This window comes from Bufo gargarizans, chromosome 6 (genome assembly GCF_014858855.1).
Source record: "Bufo gargarizans isolate SCDJY-AF-19 chromosome 6, ASM1485885v1, whole genome shotgun sequence".
NCBI classification, from domain to species: domain Eukaryota; kingdom Metazoa; phylum Chordata; class Amphibia; order Anura; family Bufonidae; genus Bufo; species Bufo gargarizans.
In genome coordinates, this window is record NC_058085.1 from 29,420,437 (window position 1) to 29,444,206 (window position 23,770).

The window sequence follows — 23,770 nt, forward strand, 5'->3', positions numbered from 1 at the left end:
AGCGGATAATCCTAGTCATGTGATCTTAATGACTCCTCCCACACACGATCACATGGTTATGACATCATCACAGGTCCTGTACCTTCTCCTACTGCACAGGGTAACTCCTCCCACACCTGATCACATGGTCATGACATCATCACAGGTCCTGAATCTTCGCTTGCAGCACAGCCTGATGCCTGACTCCTCCCACACATGATCACTTGGTTATGACATCATCACAGGTCCTTTACCATCTCCTACAACACAGTCTGACTCCTCCCACACCTGATCACATGGTTATGACATCACACAGGTCCTGTACCTTCTCCCGCAGCACAGCCTGGAGCCCGACTCCTGCACATGGTGGTAGAAATTACAGCCCAGGAGGCTCCATCGTGAAGGGTTGTCAGAAGAGGACACGCCTGCCCCCAGGTAAGTGGAACACTCATCACATCCGCACATATAAGGCTCCACAGCCAGAAGGATCAGTAGATCTGTCTGCTGGTAATCAACAGATTCCTGAGAACATAAATGAAGTAAGCGCGCAGGCTTCTGGGGCAGGACACCAGCTTAAAGATATTAAAATAAGAAACAATTGACAACAGTTCACTTCTAACGTATAACGCGTTTCGCGGACCGGCCTTCCCCTTCTTCAGGTACAACATAAGTCTGGAGCAGGGGGCGTTATATAGAAGACATATCCAGGAGATCTCAGAGACGTGGACTGGAGCAGGGGGCGTTATATAGAAGACATATCCAGGAGATCTCAGAGACGTGGACTGGAGCAGGGGGTGTTATATGTGTAGAAGACATATCCAGGAGATCTCAGAGACGTGGACTGGAGCAGGGGGCGTTATATAGAAGACATATCCAGGAGATCTCAGAGACGTGGACTGGAGGAGGGGGCGTTATATAGAAGACATATCCAGGAGATCTCAGAGACGGGGACTGGACCAGGGGACGTTATATAGAAGACATATCCAGGAGATCTCAGAGACGTGGACTGGAGGAGGGGGCGTTATATAGAAGACATATCCAGAAGATCTCAGAGACGTGGACTGGAGCAGGGGGTGTTATATAGAAGACATATCCAGGAGATCTCAGAGATGTGGACTGGAGCAGGGGGCGTTATATAGAAGACATATCCAGAAGATCTCAGAGACGTGGACTGGAGCAGGGGGCGTTATATAGAAGACATATCCAGGAGATCTCAGAGATGTGGACTGGAGGAGGGGGCGTTATATAGAAGACATATCCAGGAGATCTCAGAGACATGGACTGGAGGAGGGGACGTTATATAGAAGACATATCCAGAAGATCTCAGAGACGTGGACTGGAGCAGGGGGCGTTATATAGAAGACATATCCAGGAGATCTCAGAGATGTGGACTGGAGCAGGGGGCGTTATATAGAAGACATATCCAGAAGATCTCAGAGACGTGGACTGGAGCAGGGGGCGTTATATAGAAGACATATCCAGGAGATCTCAGAGATGTGGACTGGAGGAGGGGGCGTTATATAGAAGACATACAGGAGATCTCACAGACGTGGACTGGAGCAGGGGGCGTTATATAGAAGACATATCCAGGAGATTTCAGAGATGTGGACTGGAGCAGGGGGCGTTATATAGAAGACATATCCAGGAGATCTCAGAGACTTGGACTGGAGCAGGGGACGTTATATAGAAGACATATCCAGGAGATCTCAGAGACGTGGACTGGAGCAGAGGGCGTTATGGGCGTTATATAGAAGAAATATCAGGAGATCTCAGAGACATGGACTGGAGCAGGGGGTGATAGAAGACATATCCACGAGATCTTAGAGACGTGGATTTATAGCAGGGGGCGTTATATAGTAGACATATCCAGGAGATCTCAGAGACGTGGATTGGAGGAGGAGGCGTTATATAGAAGACATAGCCAGGAGATCTCAGAGACATGGACTGGAGGAGGGGGCGTTATATAGAAGACATATCCAGGAGATCTCAGAGACGTGGACTGGAGCAGAGGGCGTTATATAGAAGACATATCAGGAGATCTCAGAGACGTGGACTGGAGCAGGGGGTGATAGAAGACATATCCACGAGATCTCAGAGACGTGGATTGGAGCAGGGGGCGTTATATAGAAGACATATCCAGGAGATCTCAGAGACGTGGACTGGAGCAGGAGGCGTTATATAGAAGACATATCCAGGAGATCTCAGAGATGTGGACTGGAGGAGGGGGCATTATATAGAAGACATATCCAGGAGATCTCAAAGATGTGGACTGGAGCAGGGGGCGTTATATAGAAGACATATCCAGGAGATCTCAGAGACGTGGACTGGAGCAGGGGGCGTTATATAGAAGACATATCCAGGAGATCTCAGAGACGTGGACTGGAGCAGGGGGCGTTATATAGAAGACATATCCAGGAGATCTCAGAGACGTGGACTGGAGGAGGGGGCGTTATATAGAAGACATATCCAGGAGATCTCAGAGACGTGGACTGGAGCAGGGGGGCGTTATATAGAAGACATATCCAGGAGATCTCAGAGACGTGGACTGGAGCAGAGGGCGTTATATAGAAGAAATATCAGGAGATCTCAGAGACATGGACTGGAGCAGGGGGTGATAGAAGACATATCCACGAGATCTTAGAGACGTGGATTTATAGCAGGGGGCGTTATATAGAAGACATATCCAGGAGATCTCAGAGACGTGGATTGGAGGAGGAGGCGTTATATTGAAGACATAGCCAGGAGATCTCAGAGACGTGGATTGGAGGAGGAGGCGTTATATTGAAGACATAGCCAGGAGATCTCAGAGACATGGACTGGAGGAGGGGGCGTTATATAGAAGACATATCCAGGAGATCTCAGACGTGGACTGGAGGAGGGGGTGTTATATAGAAGACATATCCAGGAGATCTCAGAGACATGGACTGGAGGAGGGGGCGTTATATAGAAGACATATCCAGGAGATCTCAGAGACGTGGACTGGAGCAGGGGGTGTTATATAGAAGACATATCCAGGAGATCTCAGAGACATGGACTGGAGGAGGGGGCGTTATATAGAAGGCATATCCAGGAGATCTCAGAGACGTGGACTGGAGCAGAGGGCGTTATATAGAAGACATATCCAGGAGATCTCAGAGACGTGGACTGGAGCAGAGGGCGTTATATAGAAGACATATCCACGAGATCTCAGAGACGTGGATTGGAGCAGGGGGTGATAGAAGACATATCCAGGAGATCTCAGAGACGTGGACTGGAGCAGAGGGCGTTATATAGAAGACATATATAGGAGATCTCAGAGATGTGGACTGGAGCAGAGGGCGTTATATAGAAGACATATCCAGGAGATCTCAGAGACGTGGACTGGAGCAGGGGGTGATAGAAGACATATCCACGAGATCTCAGAGACGTGGACTGGAGCAGGGGGTGATAGAAGACATATCCACGAGATCTCAGAGACGTGGATTGGAGCAGGGGGCGTTATATAGAAGACATATCCAGGAGATCTCAGAGACGTGGATTGGAGGAGGGGGTGTTATATAGAAGACATATCCACGAGATCTCAGAGACGTGGATTGGAGCAGAGGGCGTTATATAGAAGAAATATCAGGAGATCTCAGACGTGGACTGGAGCAGGGGGTGTGATATAGAAGACATATATCCAGGAGATCTCAGAGACGTGGACTGGAGGAGGGGGCGTTATATAGAAGACATATCCAGGAGATCTCAGAGACGTGGACTGGAGGAGGGGGTGTTATATATAAGACATATCCAGGAGATCTCAGAGACGTGGACTGGAGCAGGGGGTGTGATATAGAAGACATATATCCAGGAGATCTCAGAGACGTGGACTGGAGGAGGGGGTGTTATATAGAAGACATATCCAGGAGATCTCAGAGACATGGACTGGAGGAGGGGGCGTTATATAGAAGGCATATCCAGGAGATCTCAGAGACGTGGACTGGAGCAGAGGGCGTTATATAGAAGACATATCCAGGAGATCTCAGAGACATGGACTGGAGGAGGGGGTGTTATATAGAAGACATATCCAGGAGATCTCAGAGACGTGGACTGGAGGAGGGGGCGTTATATAGAAGACATATCCAGGAGATCTCAGAGACGTGGACTGGAGCAGGGGGCGTTATAGAGAAGACATATCCAGGAGATCTCAGAGACGTGGACTGGAGCAGAGGGCGTTATATAGAAGAAATATCAGGAGATCTCAGAGACATGGACTGGAGGAGGGGGCGTTATATAGAAGACATATCCAGGAGATCTCAGAGACTTGGACTGGAGGAGGTGACGTTATATAGAAGACATATCCAGGAGATCTCGGAGACGTGGACTGGAGGAGGTGACGTTATATAGAAGACATATCCCGGAGATCTCGGAGACGTGGACTGGAGGAGGGGGCGTTATATAGAAGACATATCCAGGAGATCTCAGAGACTTGGACTGGAGGAGGTGACGTTATATAGAAGACATATCCAGGAGATCTCAGAGACGTGGACTGGAGCAGGGGACGTTATATAGAAGACATATCCAGGAGATCTCGGAGATGTGGACTGGAGGAGGGGGCGTTATATAGAAGACATATCCAGGAGATCTCAGAGACAGGGGCTGGAACAGGGTAAAACATATATAAAGTTACTATACAGATAGAATTCCAACGACTTCTTTCTGATATCCATATACACAATAGAGAGATGAATAAATTTAACGCCCAAAACATATAAAATTTTAACTTAATTGAAAAAAGTCACTATAAACACGACTGGATAACAATAAGTCCCTCTACAAGAAGAGAATCACACCCCCAAGTATCATGACGCAGATACAGGACACGAGGCTGAAGTTGGTTTCTTATTCGTAAGTTTATTAGTCACATCTTTTGTATTTTTTGTTGTTTTTTTTTATGAATTTTGAGGAGACCTTATCACCAGTAATAAAAAGGCGTCCCGAGGGGAAATCAGGTGAAAGCGGCATTAAAATACAAATGATGGGCAGAAAAGTGTGATTTAAAGTGTGAAATTAATTCAAGCACTGATCTGACACTGGTGACATGCAGAGGGTGGTGCCTGCACCATATGCAGGGGAGTTCACCCCAAACAGGTTCTGGGCACAAGAACTGGCAGCAAAGTGGACAGACGGACACTGATTTCAATAAGTAACTAGTGTTTTTAAAGGGTTAAATGAATATGGGCTGAACTGAAATGTATTAGGGCCGTTTCACACGAGCGGATGCCGTGCGTGGCATCCGCTCCGTGAAAGAGTGCCAAGACCCGATGCAGACTGCAGAGGCACGGAGCAGTAACATGACTGTTAATGCTCCGTGCCTCTCTGTGATCTCTTTACTACGAAATCACAGTTGTCACTGTGATTTCGTAGTAAAGAGATCACAGAGAGGCACGGAGCATTAACAGTCATGTTACTGCTCCGTGCCTCTGCAGTCTGCATCGGGTCTTGGCACTCTTTCATGGAGCGGATGCCACGCACGGCATCCGCTCGTGTGAAACGGCCCTAAGATGTGGGGTATCGCCCTCTGTATGTTGGCAGTGTGAGATCAGTCGCTGGATTAATTTCACACGGTGGATGTCACTGTTATGGGGGGCGCTGTGGAGGTCACTGTTATGGGGGCGCTGTGGAGGTCACTGTTATGGGGGGGCGCTGTGGAGGTCACTGTTATGGTGGTTATGGGGGCGCTGTGGAGGTCACTGTATACTGTTGAGGGGACCCTGACAATAAAAACTTTTCATCTTCCTTCTGAGTTTGGGCCCCAAAGCAGAATCTTCCCCTACATCTACGTCCCCGTGACAGAAAAACCCTTTAACCCTTTTGCTTCCAGCTCCATACATGTACGGCACTGGATTGATGGGCACCCGCTCGAGCGTGCAGTGGGACGGTTGCAGTCATTAAAGCCTCAAGTGAGATCATGGCATCTAAAGGGTAAAAAACGCTTCCGGGCTTCTTTCCGCGATCCTCTGTGGCCAATAAGGATGGTTCCAATGTGCTGGGTCTTGCTGAAGAGATCCAGGGTATTGAAGATACAATTCTTATTTTCGCTAGCAGGTGGCAGGCCAACATAAGAAGTGAGCAATTCGGAACAATTAATGGATCTAAAAAAAAATATGATTGTTCAGATTTTTTTTTTTTATTGGATTTTCTAGGCTCAAATCTGAGCTTCAAAATCATAAAAAAATTACATTTTTAATCGCCCCCTTTCCGTAGAATAGGAAAATGAATACATAAAAAACAAAAAATCGCTTTTCTTACCCTAAAAAATGTACTAAAATGTTAACAAAAAGTCACACACAATCCAAAATGGTATCAATAAAAACAACAGATTGTCCCGCCAAAAAATGAGTCCCCACACAGCTCAGTAGATATAATTATAAGGCCGTGGCTGTATTGCGGTACGCAAACAGCGGGTCCACAATATGCGGGCACCGGCCGTGTGCTCCCCGTATCACGGATGTGGACCTATTCACTTGAATGGGTCTGCAATCCGGAGCTGCGGTGCAAAGCAGAGGCACGGGACCCCACGGAAGCACTACGGAGTGCTTCGTGGTGTTTCTATCCGTGCCTCCGCACTGCAAAAAAAAATGGAACATGTTCTTTTTTTTTCGGTGCCGACGGATCACGGACCCATTCAAGTTGAATGTGTCTCGATCCATCCTGGCTGCCGCACGGATGTTGCCCGTGCATTGGGGACCGCGATTTGCAGTCCCCAATGCACGGAACAGCCGTGTGCATGAGGCCTAAAAAAGTTATGGGGGGGTCAGAATTTTTTTCCTCAAAGTTTATACTTATGTTTACACTATTTAGAATATTTATAAAACCGTATACATATGTGGTATCGTTGTAATTGTACTGACCGAGAAAATGAAGGGCACAGGTCAGTTTTTCCACAAATAGGAACAAAACCCGTAAAATGGTGGGGTAATTGCTCTTTTTTTTCAATTCCAATTTATTTGGAATTTTTTTCTGCTTCCCACTACGTTGTATGCCATATTAAATGATGGCATTAGAAAGTACAGCGTGTCCCGCAAAAAATAAGCCCCATACAGCTATGTGAACGGAAAATAAAAAAGTTATGGCTCAGGGAAGATGGAGACCGCTGTATTTAGTCATAAACCGCTACATCTGTGTGGTCGTGAGGAGAGAAGAGCGAATTTCTAAAAAATTTGATTCGGGCAGTTCGCTGAATTTCCCCCAAAAATTGGATTTGATCCAAATTTATTTGTGACAAATCTCGTTGAAAAACAGGTATTCCTGGCTGCGGAGAGCCTGTAGTGGTGTAGAACACTGCGCATTGCAGAAAAATGCATAGGGAGTCAGTATGACACGCAGATGACAGGCGTCGCTCTTAGAATCACTGCACACTTTACTTTTTGGTCAGTTACGGGCAAAACTGACCAAATAACAAAGTGAGAACTCAGCCTTACAGGTCAATGTTAGCACCAGGTATGAAGAACCATGCAGCGGCCCAAGATCCTACTATAGCGTGAAAGAGCGCACTTCTTTTACACCGTCAGCTGATAAAAGATTTCTGCAGAACCTGTTCTGTTATACGCTGAAACAAGTAGTGCCCCCATGACAGAGTGGTGAGGTGGCAACAGCATGAGACGTCAACACAGTGGCCCAGTCACAGAGGGCCATACTGATCGTCCTCCGGCGGTCCACACCACCGAGTATGGCATTTTCCCCCCACTGTGCTGACTGCCTGCTACCACTGCCTCTGTGAACCCGCGCACCGCTACTTCTTTCCGGACAGGTAGGCTCCTGCGTAGCAGACGGTCTACCCCGGACACGTTTGGCTACAGAGCTCACACTACTTTCACCCTGCTGAGTCACGGCCACACTACTACAACTGCTGCCTCATACGCAAGCGGCCACCCTCTTCACTTCACCCGGCTCCCACTTCTGATTGGCCACATCAATGTCTGCCACTGTCTGCAGGTCACTGATGTCACCTTCTCCAGTCTCAGGGCCACGTGTCTGACCATTTGCAACACTAGCTCCCAAGCGACTATCGTCGCTACTTGCCTGCCTACCTGAGGAAGCAGCGGATCTCTCCTCCTCACCTGTCTGTCACACACACTGTACCGTAACATTAACTGCAAGGGTAAAAGAGCAACAGTGTCAGGCCACAATTTCACACCAACTCCGCAACTACTGATTGACGCATTAAATTAAGTGTAAACGAAACCTAAAATGTGCAGTATCAAACCAGGTTTGGGTCAAGAACACAGAACTGGTGCAGATCTTTCCATTACACCTTATCTCCGAGTACGCTACACTACTGGTTTTGGCCCACAAAAAATGATAGAAATTACTGAAGTGTGAAGTCATCCTAAACTGTGTAGTATCCGGCCGCTATTTCACACCAACTCCGCAACTACCGATTGAGGCATCGAATTAAGTGTTAAACAGTTTGACCACCCTAAAGTGTGTAGAGAAGTGTTCTGCTTGGGTGAATGGTGGCCTCTCGGCCTTTATGTCCCCTTTAGTATCTTCTTTTTTTTTTTTTTAAGCCTGAGGAGTATGGTTTCTTCACCCATGCAGCATGCCAGACCGCAAGTACTTATATATAAACTAAATACATCCTAAAAATGCTTGTATCAGACCGCACTTTCACCCTAATAACAGATGCTATTATTACTGCAATTACTGTTTAAAACACTCTAAAATCTGTAGTAATCACTTTTAGTAACTCCAATTAGTGCAGCAAGGTGTAATAGAATATTCCCTATTTCCCAGGCTTTACACTCTCCTATTGGTCCCTGCTCTCTCCCTACAGTGTGGATAATGCCTCCCTATCCTTTCCCTGAACTGATCAATCTTTTTTTTTATTTTTTTTTATAAAGTCTTTCCTGATCACTGTCCCTAGAGCCTGTAACGTCTCTCCCTGCACTAAGTTAACTGTAAAATGGCGGAGACCGGGCATGAGGAGGCTTTTTATAGGGCTGTGACCAGGGCTGTGGAGTCAGAGTCGAGGAGTCGGAATAAAAAAAAGAAAAAGCAAGTTTAAATGTCCCAATTCACATAATTACTGTATTTTTCACCCTATAAGACGCAGCTGCCCATAAGATGCACCTAGGTTTTTGAGGAGGAAAATAAGAAAAATAATATTTTGAACCAAAAGGTGTGCTTTTGGTGGCTTTTGAACTAATGGTGGTCTGTGGATGGCACTGTTATGGAGGCATCTGTGGATGGCACTGTTATGGGGGCATCTGTGGATGGCACTGTTATGGGGGCATCTGTAGATGGCACTTATGGGGGCATCTGTGGATGGCACTGTTATGGGGGCATCTGTGGATTGCACTGTTATGGGGGATCTGTGGATGGCACTGTTATGGGGGCATCTGTGGATGGCACTTTTATGGGGGCATCTGTGGATGGCACTTTTATGGGGGCATCTGTGGATGGCACTTTTATGGGGGCATCTGTGGATGGCACTTTTATGGGGGCATCTGTGGATGGCACTGTTATGGGGGCATCTGTGGATGGCACTGTTATGGGGGCATCTGTGGATGGCACTGTTATGGGGGCATCTGTGGATGGCACATATATAGCATCTTATCTTATGTGTCATCCACAGATCCCCCCCCCATCTGTTTCTGTAATGGCAGCGGGGCCCGGTGCCTGCTTCATTCATAAAGTGGGCGGAGCAGGCGCGTGACGTAGTGAGCTACGCTACGAGCGCCCACCCGGCCTCCTGACTGCCAATACGTTAGTAGTAAGTAGTACAGCGCTAGATTTAAGATGATTGGAATAATTTAACAATACCCACAAGTTAGATATGATTACCGTATACTACAGTGAGCGGGGCCCGGTGTAGTAGAATACAGTGACTGCACCGGGCCCGCTGCCATTACAGAAACAGATGCCGGCCCCCAGCCCCTCCTCCCTCTCAGCCTATTCACCGGACGGTCGCCGCATTCGCCCCATAAGACGCACTGCTATTTTTCCCCCACTTTTGCGAAAACACGGTACTTCTCTACTGTAAGAATAAAGGCCAATGCATGCAGTGCGTCACGTTACCGCAAAACGAACACGTTAAGTGACCATGAAGAAGCATGCTTTTCATATGCTTCACTATATGGCACGCAACGCAGAGTTAAGGAGCGGCAATACTTATACTTTCCGCTGTTACGGGGAATGCAACGCCCATGGTTAACCTAGCCTCTGACTGATAACTGGTTAAGTAAATATGTTTTTTGCAGGACTAGAGACACTTGTATAAGTGAATGGAATGGATAGTCAATAGTTCAAGACTGAAGCTGTAAACCATTTGTCATTCAGCTAAGGCTTTAAACATGACTCTGGGATTCTACTGGGGAAATCATGTTTTACCATAAATGCCCCTCCCTGGATCCTCCCACTGCCCGATCTTCAGCACACAAAGGAGAAGGCAGCGGCTCCTAGCCAGTAGTTCTGTGGTAATGACATGGATGTTGCCTTTCTTTCCTTCAAGGATTGTATAAAATACATTTGCATATTAAATACAGAGGAGTCGGAAGTACCAAAAACTGAGGAGTCGGAGTCGGGGGATTTATCTACCGACTCCACAGCCCTGGCTGTGACATCACAGGGCCGGCTGGCTGCTGATTGGCTGTCTGCATGGCATTGTGGGTGCTCCCTCATTCCCGGGCTTCTTACTTTCACTTTGTAACATGTGCAGCAGCCATTTTAGAAAAAATGTGATTCGTTACCATGAAGCGAGAGAAAATTTGCCTTGAGGACGAATCAAATTTTTCATGAAATTCGGATCGAATTCCACTTCGTCAACTTCGATTCACTGATCTCAAGTCATGAGGCGATGTTAAATACAAAATCTGCCAATCCAATGTCTGTCTATATAGTAATAATAATCTTTATTTATGTATTGTCAACATATTCCGCAGCGTTTTACAATTACCCGGATAACATAGGACCTGTAGAATCCTCCACTGCTCCAGCACTGAGGCTCCTGTGGTCTCCTTCAGCAGACGTCGCGCTACATTTTTTCTGGAAGAATAAAAATACTCCTCTTATCATTTTTGAGGAGTATTTTCAGCTGTTGCGCTGAGGGGTCGGCACCACTGAGGTCACTGTTGCACTGATGAGTCAGCACCACTGAGGTCACTGTTGCGCTGAGGGGTCGGCACCACTGAGGTCACTGTTGCGCTGAGGGGTCGGCACCACTGAGGTCACTGTTGCGCTGAGGGGTCGGCACCACTGAGGTCACTGTTGCGCTGAGGGGTCGGCACCACTGAGGTCACTGTTGCTCTGAGGGGGTCAGTACCACTGAGGTCACTGTTGCACTGATGAGTCAGCACCACTGAGGTCACTGTTGCACTGAGGGGTCGGCACCACTGAGGTCACTTTTGCGCTGAGGGGTCGGCACCACTAAGGTCACTTTTGCGCTGAGGGGTCGGCACCACTGAGGTCACTTTTTTGCGCTGAGGGGTCGGCACCACTGAGGTCACTGTTGCGCTGAGGGGTCGGCACCACTGAGGTCACTTTTTTGCGCTGAGGGGTCGGCACCACTGAGGTCACTGTTGCGCTGAGGGGTCGGCACCACTGAGGTCACTTTTTTGCGCTGAGGGGTCGGCACCACTGAGGTCACTGTTGCGCTGAGGGGTCGGCACCACTGAGGTCACTGTTGCGCTGAGGGGTCGGCACCACTGAGGTCACTGTTGTGCTGAGGGGTCGGTACCACTGAGGTCACTGTTGCGCTGAGGGGTCGGCACCACTGAGGTCACTGTTGCTCTGAGGGGTCGGCACCACTGAGGTCACTGTTGCTCTGAGGGGTCGGCACCACTGAGGTCACTGTTGCGCTGAGGGGTCGGCACCACTGAGGTCACTGTTGCAGTGATTTTATGAGGTTTTAAGGGTTTGTCCTGTCGTAAAGTGGACCTCCTGTTAACTCCAGTAATTGTATTTTAAATGGGATTTTTTTTATGATTTTACTTTGTCTCGTCTACTTTCCATTCAGGTTCCTACAATATAGGATCCGCTCACTGGATATCTTCTGTATAAGATCCTTCTCCGTATTTACCCGACGAGAATGGACAGGGACAAGATGGCGGAGAGTATAATAAATCTCACCCTAGAGATCCTCTTCCAGTTTACTGGAGAGGTGAGATATTCTGATGATGTCACATTACATCATCTTATCTATGTTACTAATAGATGGACATGACTGGAGAAGTGAGGGACTCTGGAGATGTATGGAGTGATAGTTATTACTGTGTCTTTCCGTAACCAGGACTACATAGTAGTGAAGAAGACCTCTAGTGAGCGCTGTCAGGACCCTGTGTCTGAAGGATGGGGAAGAACCCTGAGCCCAATCATGGGGACTCCACCTCACCCCCTGATACATGAGGAAGTCAATAGAGAGAAGATCCTAGAACTCGCCAACAAGATGATTGAGCTGCTGACTGGAGAGGTGACACTGCTGGGAATGCTGGGACATTATACAGGAACGCTATGAAGGGATCGGGGTGATGACTGTGTCATTGTGTTGTCAGGTTCCTATAAGGTGTCAGGATGTCACTGTCTATTTCTCCATGGAGGAGTGGGAGTATTTAGAAGAACACAAAGATAAGTACAAGAATATCATGATGGACGATCACCGGACCCTCACATCACCAGGTAATAGACATGACTAAATCCACATGTCCTCTTATTATCTGTATGTAAGGGATGAATTCAGTCACTTGATGTGTTTCCTACAGTTAAGGAAGAGATAAGAACACCGGAGAGATGTCCCAGTCCTCTTCTTCCTCAGGATGATCAGGTAGGTGGAGATGAAGTCTCATGAAATGTTCCCTATGACATGTAGAAGGCTTTGCAGATCTTGTTTCCAATCTTGTTTCATCCACCATTATTATATTATTATTAAAGTGCCATTCATTCCATAGAGCTGTACATATGATAAGCGGTGTTGTAGAAATACTAATAGTTGAAATCCGCTCTTATCAAACACTGTGTAAGTACAGGCAAATCCCTCAACTGCAGTCAGAGTCAGACACATGTGTTACCATCTTGAGTTCTTCTGAGCAACTGCCTTGCTCCCGCCCAGTCTGTACACTTTTATTGTTTACTCACAAAAGGTGTAACAATGGAAAAGGGGCCGGCCCATCACCTGACCACTTCCTTCATGTAACAAGGATGCAGGAAGTGATGACATACAGGAAGTGATGACATAGTAAGACAAGACACCATCATTTAGAATAACATAGCCAGCTAAGGCTACTTTCACACCTGCGTTTAGGTGCAGATCCGTCTGGTATCTGCACAGACGGATCCGCACCTATAATGCAAACGCTTGTATCTGTTCAGAACGGATCTGTTTGCATTACCGTCTTTTTTTTGTTCATGATAATGCAAACGGATCCGTTTTGACTTACATTGAAAGTCAATAGGAGGCGGACCCGTTTTCAATTGCACCCTATTGTGTCAGTAAAAACGGATCCATCCCCATTGACTTACATTGTAGGTCAGGACGGATCCGTTTGGCTCAGTTTCGTCAGACGGACATCAAAACGCTGCAAGCAGCGTTTTGGTGTCGCCTCCAGAGCGGAATGGAGGCTGAACGGAGGCAAACTGATGCATTCTGAACGGATCCTTATCCATTCAGAATGCATTGGGGCTGATCTGATCCGTTTTGGGCCACTTGTGAGAGCCTTGAAACGGATCTCACAGGCGGACCCAGAGACGGCAGTGTGAAAGTAGCCTAACAAACACATGTATACAATAATCTACCATTACCACTGGAGTGAACTTTATCCAGCCTTGCTCAGTGATCAATGCCAGATAAAGTTACTATGATCCACATGCATGTTTATTTACAGTACAGCGTCATTATCTCCAGCGGCTGATCAGGCGCACTAGAGACAACAAACGCACGTTCCTTTCATATATTGTTCTCTTAAAGAATGCATCCACGCCAAACCAATAAATCTGCGTCTTGCGCAGGGGCCCTAGCCGGCGTCCATACATCAGCCAACAAAACACTGCTCTGCTGAACACATCAGTCTCTCCTGCCCACAGCCCAATGCTTAGCACATGGACCATTCGCCGACGGAGACCTCTGAGCCTGGCAGCTGTGTCTCCACATACACAGGAAGATATCCACTCCAGTGGTTTACCCTGACACTGAGAGACATGATGACAATACACAATATATTATAAACACATCCTAATAAAATTTCCACAACAGTCCCTCCTCTTTGTCATATGCTCCCCAGTGTCCCTCGATGAATCTCGATCTTCTTCTTTGAAAAAAACAGTCTTGTCTACGAAAAGTCCTGAATCCATAAAACAAAACAGATGATGGAAAACAGAAATTCAATCTTGACACGTATCTCAAAAACAAATCTTGACTCAGAGATTTTTTTTCTTCGGGAGCTGACTTAGGAGGTGGTGTTTCGCGCTGGTCGCTGGCTGGTTTGGAATCCTCTGCATCTGGTCCATGGTTTGGTCTTCAGGACATCTTGTCTATTCGGGCTTCGGTAACTCAGTCGATTAGACATCAGGAACATCTCACTCCGGCGTATAGAAGGAATGGAAACAAAAAAAACATAAGTACATGTCTTATTTCCTTTCGCCCGGATCCAATGGAAAACCAGTGAGCCCCAAGACCTCCAAAGCTTTAAAAAGGATTCCAACCCTCACTAGTCATAGCTTCGCCTCTGCCCTGCTCCTGTCAGTATGGGCCTGAGCCTTGTCAATGGTGTCTGCTAGCTAGGCATAACCATCATCTAATTCACAGAAACCCTCCTTTGGACGTTCTACTGTCGTTTCTCAGTGATCTCTCTCTCACTGCCTCAACGGTTTCATTGAACATCTCATCCACTATGGACGAGAAATTGTTCAATCGCTTCATAAGTCCAACTCCCCATCCCGTCCAGCCAGAAAACAAATCCCTTCCAGCTTTCCCTGCCCTTCTTACCTCCTTCCACACCATCCGTTTCTCCCAATCGGCTGCAACGTAAGATACAGGTAACAAGCTTCACCAGGACACATGAACCTCTGGCATTAGGAGGAATTACCTTTTATAAGCGGCTAACCCGCATAGGAATTAGTATGGAATCGTCAACTCCACACAAGAACTTCTGACGGTCACGGGCTTCCAGTAATAACTGAATAGACTGAGGGATCGCTCCCTGAGTCTGAACGTCACACCCTTCTTTCCAGCAGATATAATCTGGTCTATGGGTGTTATTAAAGAGATCGGGGGGTTCATTAGTAAGGTTGACCGTTATACCTTCCTCACAACTGGAGGATCCCACAAACTTATGCCCTTTACCACATCTATGGGCCGCCTAGCTGCCCGGACGCCCATACAGGATTAACAAGCGAGGAACAAGAGCCAGAGCTATCATTAAACCTATAGCTGATATTACCCTCTAGAAATGAAAAATCAGTGCTATCAACAAATATCTCCTTGTGGCCCTGGCTAGTTTGATGTGCGTTTCCCTCTCTAAAAATGAAACTAAACAAAAGTGATACTCTTCATTCTTTGACTTAGTTGAGCAGCTTCTTGCAGTGACCGGTGTGGATCCAGTTGTCTCGTCCCTCGAACTTCAGAGAGGTTAGCATCATCAGCAGCTCCTGGAATGGCACAAGATATCCCGTCCTCGGATGTTTCTTTAGCACGACCCAATCACCTGGCTGACTAGAATGAACACTGGTTATTGAGTCTGGGTCCGGGACAGACTCCCGAACCCGGTGGTGGACATTGGGTGATAACCCGTGGGGCTGCCTGGGGGCATACCTGATGGAATAAAGAGTTACAGCGGAACATTCAGGCCATGGATCGGCTGTGATTTTTACCTTCTTTGCAAAAATCTGACCCAAGTACTGTCAAAGAAAAGGCAGTCGTGATGGTTCTCAACGTAATTCCCTACTAGATTAGAAAATTGATTGACAGTTGAGAGGTTAGAATGGTTAGTAAAAAGTTTGAAGATCATGATTCGTCGAGGGACACTGGGGAGCATATGACAAAGAGGAGGGACTATTGTGGAAATTAAAAATTTCCACAACAGCAGAATACATACATAATACAGACAATTGCACTAAGCATAAACAAGACGAGTTACAAACTGGTACGGAAGGAGAGAGGGCCCTGCCCGTAAGGCTTACAATCTACATGGTATGGGAGAAGGACACAGTAGGTGAGGGTGAAGTTGGTCATGGCGGTATAGAGACAGCAGGGTCACTGGTTGGAGGCTTGTCTGAAGAGGTGGGTTTTCAGGTTTCTTTTGAACGTTGCCACTGTAGGTGAGAGTCTGATATGTTGGGGTAGTGAGTTCCAGAGTGTGGGGGATGTCTTGGAGGCGATTGTGGGAAGTGGTGATAAGAGAAGAGAAGGAGGTCTTGAGAGGATTGGAGATTGCGTGTGGGAATGTATCGGGAAAGTAGCTCAGAGATGTAGAGAGGGGACAGGTTGTGGACAGCCTTGTATGTATTTGTTAGTATTTTGAACTGAATTAGCTGGGCAATGGGGAGCCAGTGAAGGGATTGGCAGAGGAGTAACAGGGTGAGAGGTGTATTGGTCGGGCAGCAGAGTTAAGGATAGATTGGAGGGTTGCGAGAGTTCTAGATGAAAGGCCATAGAGGAGAGTGTTGCCGTGGTCTAGGTGGGAGATGATGAGGGCATGTACAAGCATTTTCGCATATTCAAAGTTAAGGGTGCGGGAGATGTTTTTGAGTTGGAGGCAGCAGGTGGTGGAAAGGGCTTGGATGTGCGGTCGTAAGGAGAGGGCAGAATCCAAGGTCACTCCAAGGCAGCGGACTTGGTTGATCGGGGAGAGTGTGCATCCAGTGATCGTGATAGATAGGTCTGTTGGGGGGGGTTGAGCTAGATGGTGGAAAGATGATGAATTCTGTTTTATCCATGTAAAGTTTTAGAAAGCAAGAGGAGAAGGATGATATAGCAGATAGACATTGTGTGATTCTGGATAATAAGGTGGTGATGTTTGGACCAGAGAGAGAGATTTGTGTGTTGTCAGCATAAGAGTGATACTGAAATCCATGGGACTCTATGAGATGTCCCAAGCCAAAAGTGTAAATAGAGAAGAGCAGGGGTCCTAGGACAGAGCCTTGCGGGACACCAACAGAGAGGGCATAAGACGAGGAGGTGGTGTGAGAGTGGGAGATGCTAAATGTCCGGTCTGTGAGGTATGATGTGATCCAGGAGAGGGCCAGGTCAGTTATGCCAAGAGATGAGTTTCCAACAGAAGGGAGTGGTTGACAGTGTCAAAGGCAGAGGACAGGACAAGGAGAAGGAGGACAGAGTAATGTTTTTTGCTTTTGGCTGTTAGTACGTCATTGGTGACTTTGGTAAGGGCAGTCTCAGTCGAGTGGTGGGGTCGGAAGCCAGATTTAGCCAGTCAAAGAGGGAATAGGAGGAGATGTGAGAGGACAGTTCCGAACGGACATGTTGTTCAAGTAGCTTTGAGGCATACGGAAGAAGTGATATGTCGCGATAACTGGATAAAGAAGATGGTATCATGGTAGCATGTTTTTTAAATCAGATACTTTTTATTAAAGATTTTAAAATTTAACCACAGACAGAACACTGTCCCCCCAATCCCCCTTCCCCCCTCCCCCCAACATAACCCCTTGGGACAAGAGCCCATAGAAGATATCGCATCATATGATCTGATATATCAGCACATTAATCTTCCATATCACAATGTATCAAATCAGTACAGTACATTTTGAACAATGTGGTACATTCTTTAAAAGTAACCAGTCAGGTATGCATATTATGGGACACTCCTATCCCCGAACTCGTTCAAGGCTGCCCTTTCTTTGCTCATCTCTCCGCCCATTCCTGTACATCTCCCATACATTCCCTCATTCATTCCCTCATTCTTTCCCTTACATTTGCAGACTATAATGTTGAATCCAAAGTGACCATATCTTTTCAAACTTTTTCAAACAGTTTCTCTTTTGGTAGACATATTTTTCTAGACTGATCAGCACATGCACTTTTTTTTTCTAATTCACCCACTGATGGGGGTTGAGCATCTAACCAGTGGAATGCAATTACCTTCCTAGCCTGGTATAGCACTCTAATAATAGCCAGTCTTTTTCAGGCACCGATCCTGGTACATCCACGCAACCCAATATACACGTCACAACCTCCATACTGAGCTCAACATCAAAGACAGTTCTCACTATCCCAACTACCCCCATCCAGTACCTTCTCAGTCTAGGGCAATTCCACATCAAATGAATGCGGTCTGCATTCGCCACATCACACCTCGGGCAACAATCATCCGTTCTATACCCCATTTTTTTCAATAGAACAGGCGTTTTGTATACTCTGTGTAACAGTAAGAGTTGAGACACCCTTTGAGCTTCACTCACCGCTACCTGAGTGAACTCCTCCAGGTGTCCCATTGCTCCTCAGTCACATCAGGGGCATCCTTCTTCCATTTATCATATAACGGGAATTCCTGTTTTTTAAATTGCGCTTCCATAAGACATGCATAGTTTAGAGATATCACTCCTGCTGTACCTACTAAATTTTTCTGCGCAGGACGTACTGCCCCTACCTGTTTCTGAGCACGTAGAGCGTGCCTGAGTTGTAGATAAAGATAAAATTGGGACTTCTGCAACCCGAATTCCTGCTGCAACCCTGAAAACTCTTTGAGGACATTATTGTCAAACAGCTGACTCATATATTTAAGCCCCGTAGCTTAAATATATGGACTTTGTCCACCTCTGCGTACATATAATTCGGCCAAATAGGAGTGAGATCAGAGTAACCCTGTACCCCTAATATTTCCCTGACTTTCCACCAAGTGTTTCTGAATGGCTCGCAATATCCGATTGCATGGAAAGTACCCTCCTCCAGAACAGACCTCAAGTTTTGACACCCTACCAATGACTGAATAATTTTGCTGGCAGTACCCAAGCCATCCGTCGACTCCCATCCTCTCATATGCTGCATTTGTGCCGCTAGGTAATACATCCACGGATCCGGAACACCCAGACCCCCATTCGTCTTTGGCCTACACAGAGTTGCCAACTTGATGCAAGGCGCTCCCTTCTTCCATATAAGATCCCTGAAAATTGCATTAACTATATAGAAGATCCTCAGGGGAAGCCATACAGGGGCATTGTGTAGCACATAAAGAAGCTGTGGCATCAGTATCATTTTTACTAGATTCGTTCTACCTATTATGGATAATTGTAGTTTTGTCCAGGTATTAACCTTCTGTTTAAACTTCTGGAGTAGAGGGGAGATGTTAAGTCTCTCAAAATCTAGATCATTGCAGGAAACTTGAATGCCCAGATATTTGAAAGAGTGTACAACCTGTAAGCCTTCCACACAGGAGCCAATGTTAGCAATGTCTTCCTTCAATGGCATCAGCACGGACTTAGTCCAATTAATACATAGACCCAACATTTTCCCAAACCCATTAATAACTTCCATTGCCGCCGGGAGAGACACCCTCCAATCATCCATAAATAATAACAGATGGTCTGTATATAGTACCACTTTCTCCTCCAGGGAGCCGTATGTGAAGCAGCTAATCCTCGCAGCTTCAACAACCCTGCCTCGTCCCCCTATGCAGTGTGAAGCTATCCGACAGATTGCCATTTACCCTATTCCTAGCTGATGGACTATCATACAGGAGTTCAATCCACCCTATAAAGGATTCCGCAGTACCTTCCACAAGTATTTCCATTCTACACTATTAAATGCTTTGGCCGCATCAAGGGATGCGACCGCCGTATTCGTAGCGTGCCCCTGGCTCTGGATATTTAGATAAAGGCGCTTGATGTTGACTGCCGTTTACATATTTGGCATAAAGCCAGCCTGGTCTGGGTGAATAAGGTTAGATATAATCAAGTTAAAACGATTAGCTAGGACCTTAGCCAGTATTTTAATGTCTACCTGAAGTAATGAGATTGGCCTATAAGATTCGGCCTCCAGAATATCTTTACCCGGCTTCGGAAGAACCACAATCGTCGCCTCAGTCATACTGGAGGGCAGTTTTTTCTGTGTCATTACCTCCTTAAAAACATCCAACAACTGGGGCAGCACCGTCACCACCCGGGGCTTTATTATTAGACATACTCGACAGCGCCAACTCCATCTCGGTGATCGTTATAGGAGAATCTAATTTAATACGCTGATCAGAAGTAAGTATAGGCATGCGCAGACCATCGAGGAAGGAGTCTATTTCTTCATCTGAAGCAGATACACGAGATACATATAGGTTGGAGTAAAATCCCCTCATAATCTCCAGTATACGCTCCGGAGCACTACATAGGGACCCAGTTGGATCCCTGAGAGCTGCTATATAATTGGAGGGTCGCTGTGCCCTAGATACCAGAGCCAGCATTCTTCCTGTCCTTTCTCCTTCTTCATAATACACTTGTTTTTGGAAGAACTGTTTGTTCCTGGCATTAAGTAACAGCCTATCATTTAGCTCCTTTTGCGCCCCCTTCCATAATTCCCTATGCCTATCATTCGGTTTTTCCACATAATTAGCTTCAGCTACTTCCACCGCCCGCGTTAAAGCCTGTACCGTAGCTCTAGTTTCACTCTTTTACCTGTTAATTTGTGCTATAAGCGACCTGCGCATGAAGGCCTTCATGGTATCCCAGACTATTAACCGTGCAGTTGTGGGCAGATTAATCCTAAAAAACTCCTCCAGTTGCTCCTTAATATTACCAACCTCCGGCACAACAGATAACCAAAAGGGGTTAAATGCCCACATCATTCCTTTTCCTATTCTAATGGGCCTAAAAGCAGCGGAGACCATCAATGGGGAGTGATCCGTCAGCCGACGAGGAAGATATGCAACTTCTTGTACCAACCTACCCATTTCTGAATTTACTAATGCCAAATCGATTCTGGACAACGAGCCAAATGTACTAGAACAACATGAGTATTGTCTCACCTGCGGATTCCTCTCCCTCCATATGTCTCCTAGAGATACCTCCTGCACGAGTCTCCCAAATGTGGTATATTCTCCCGAAGGATCCCTCTCTGCTGTCCCCATCCTATCAATGTCAGGGCTTATCAGTCTCCCAGTATGAGAGCTGGCACCCCTGGGAAATCCATCATGAAAGATAAAACCTTCCTGATCACAAGCGGGGAGTATGGGGGCGGGATGTACACTCCACATATCGCACATGGTTGGTTGTAGAGAGTACCATATAGGCACACATAACACCCGTCAGCATCCACTTTGCTAGAAATGCAGCAAAACGGTATGTTTTTATGTATCAAGATACTGACTCCTCTAGCATATGTAGAATACGTGGAGTAAAACGCCACCCCCACCCAAGCCAATTTGAGCAAATGTACCTGCTCCGGCAGCAAGTGTGTCTCCTGCAGGCAGCATATGAGAGGATGTAGTGGACGAACGCTTTCCAGAATCGCCTTCCTTTTAGTCTTTTCCTTGATCCCACGCACATTCCAGCTAAGGAATTTAATGCAATTAGCCATTAGTAGTAAAAGACAATCTCCTGCACAGCACAAGAATCGCAACCCTTCTATTAATACCTCTGTCTTTTTGCTCTGGAGGAAGGCACACCCCCTTCCATTCCACACTCAGCCAGCCATACTTCCATTCATAACAAAGACTGCTCTGCCCCGCAACATATCCCCAAACTCCCCAAGTCTGTAAACTTGCCATTAAGTGGCAAAACACTATAGAGAACTACAGTTCACTGGACTGACCGATTGGCCCCACACCACGCCCAAATATTAGGCCTGTGGGATTAAGCTGTACCAGTCGGTAAGACCAGAAGAGTTCCCCAGCTAATAAACAGTATTAGCCGGAGGAGCGTAGCCAGAACTGACTACAAACATTTTTGGTCAATGTGAAAACTAGAAACTGTTAAGCACACTCCTATTGTAACTGATCGCCCTCTAGCTTCCCGCACCTTACCCGGGAATACATAATATATCCACTGCAATAATATAGCACCCTCAGTGAATGTAAGGAATCTAGTACTCTACCCTTGGTATCCTGACCAACAATCGGGTTTAAAACAAGGTAAAGCATTCATGTCTATACCTATGGTAGACACATCTACATGTAAATTCACTGCAATATACATCCCCTACGGCCTAGCATAACAATTCCCCCCCCCCCCCCCCTCTGTAACCCATCTAAGGCTACTTTCACACTAGCGTTCGGGCGGATCCGTTCTGAACGGATCCGCTCATATTAATGCAGACGGTGGCTCCGTTCAGAACGGATCCGTCTGCATTAAAATGGCAAAAAAAAGCTAAGTGTGAAAATAGCCTCGGACGGATCCGTCCAGACTTTCAATGTAAAGTCAATGGGGGACGGATCCGCTTGAAGATTGAGCCATATTGTGGCATCTTCAAACGGATCCGTCCCCATTGACTTCCATTGTAAGTCTGGACGGATCCGTACGCCTCCGCACGGCCAGGCGGACACCCGAACGCTGCAAGCAGCGTTCAGCTGTCCGCCTGTCCGTGCGGAGGCGAGCGGAGCGGAGGCTGAACGCCGCCAGACTGATGCAGTCTGAGCGGATCCGCTCCATTCAGACTGCATCAGGGCTGGACGGCTGCGTTCGGGTCCGCTCGTGAGCCCCTTCAAATGGAGCTCACGAGCGGACACCCGAACGCTAGTGTGAAAGCAGCCTAACAGGGATAATCAATAATCAATAGGAAATGGACATTAAGCGAGGGAGGACAGCACATATAAAAGACATTCAAGTAAACACTTGTATAATAGAAGCTGAGTCCCCTTAAGTGGGAGGCTGAAGCTCCATGCTGATCTGACGCTCATTTCTGTCCAGCCATTTTGTCGCTTCTCTAGGATCTTCAAAGAAGCTAGTGGTATTCAGGGCCACTACACGCAGTCTGGCTGGGTATAACATAGAATATGGGACTCCCAATCTTCTCAGCCGCTTTTTAACTTCTAGAAAACGGGCCCTCCTTTTTTGAACTTCCATAGAGTAGTCCGGGAACAGCGAGATTCTATGACCGTCAATGGAGAGTTCTTGTAGCTCCCTAGCCTTGCGTGGGAGGATATCCCGGTCTCTATAGTGTAATAACTTGGCCAGGACCGTTCTCGGAGGTGCTCCAGGAGGCAGAGACCTAGTCGGCACCCTATGGGCACGTTCGACTGCAAACAGTGGGGTTAGCGTGTCCTGTCCCACCTGCTCTTTCAGCCATGCCTCAAAGAATTCAGTGGGATTTCTCCCTTCCACCTTCTCAGGTACTCCAAAAATACGCACATTATTGCGGCGCAGACGGTTCTCCATATCATCTTGCTTAGCCGACAATACACTTAGCATTCTGGAATGTTCTGCAGTATCTCTCTTTAGAGGCTGTACCTCATCCTCCACCTCTCCCACTCTATCCTCTAGAGCAGTGGTACGCTCCACCAATTTTCTAAAGTCATGTCGTATAATAGAAATGTCCTCTTTTATAGCGCCTACCTGGACTGTTAGTGCATTCAGGGACTTGCCACATTTGGAAATGGCGTGCAGCACATCCTTAAAGGGAACCTGTCACCCAAAAATCGCCTATTAAGCTGTTTACAGTACCTTATAGTGCTGTATAGTCGTTTCCTGATGCACTTTTTGTTAGTTTTGCAGCATGTATGCTCAGTCAGAAATCGATGTTATATTCAGCTGCTGCCCCGTGCTTCAAGTCAGGCTTGAAGTCACGGGGGCAGCGGCCTCGGCGTCTTACATGGCCCTCTCCCCGCCCCCTGCCTCTGTGACTGACAGCCGAAATCCGATTCCGGGACCGCGCTCAACGGCCGCATGCGCAGTAAAGGGCGGCAGG

General features: G+C 47.0%; 2 long non-coding RNA genes across 2 annotated transcripts; both read left to right on the top strand.

The window, feature by feature from the left end:
• Positions 1-283: 283 nt before the first annotated feature.
• Positions 284-12,287, top strand: LOC122942529. The gene is made up of 3 exons (XR_006390580.1): positions 284-414; positions 11,957-12,100; positions 12,230-12,287. It is a non-coding gene; the product is annotated as an uncharacterized LOC122942529 (long non-coding RNA).
• A 64-nt stretch (positions 12,288-12,351) lies between these two features.
• Positions 12,352-12,751, top strand: LOC122942532. Its single transcript, XR_006390583.1, has 3 exons — positions 12,352-12,409; positions 12,492-12,615; positions 12,699-12,751. It is a non-coding gene; the product is annotated as an uncharacterized LOC122942532 (long non-coding RNA).
• The last annotated feature ends 11,019 nt before the right edge of the window (positions 12,752-23,770 follow it).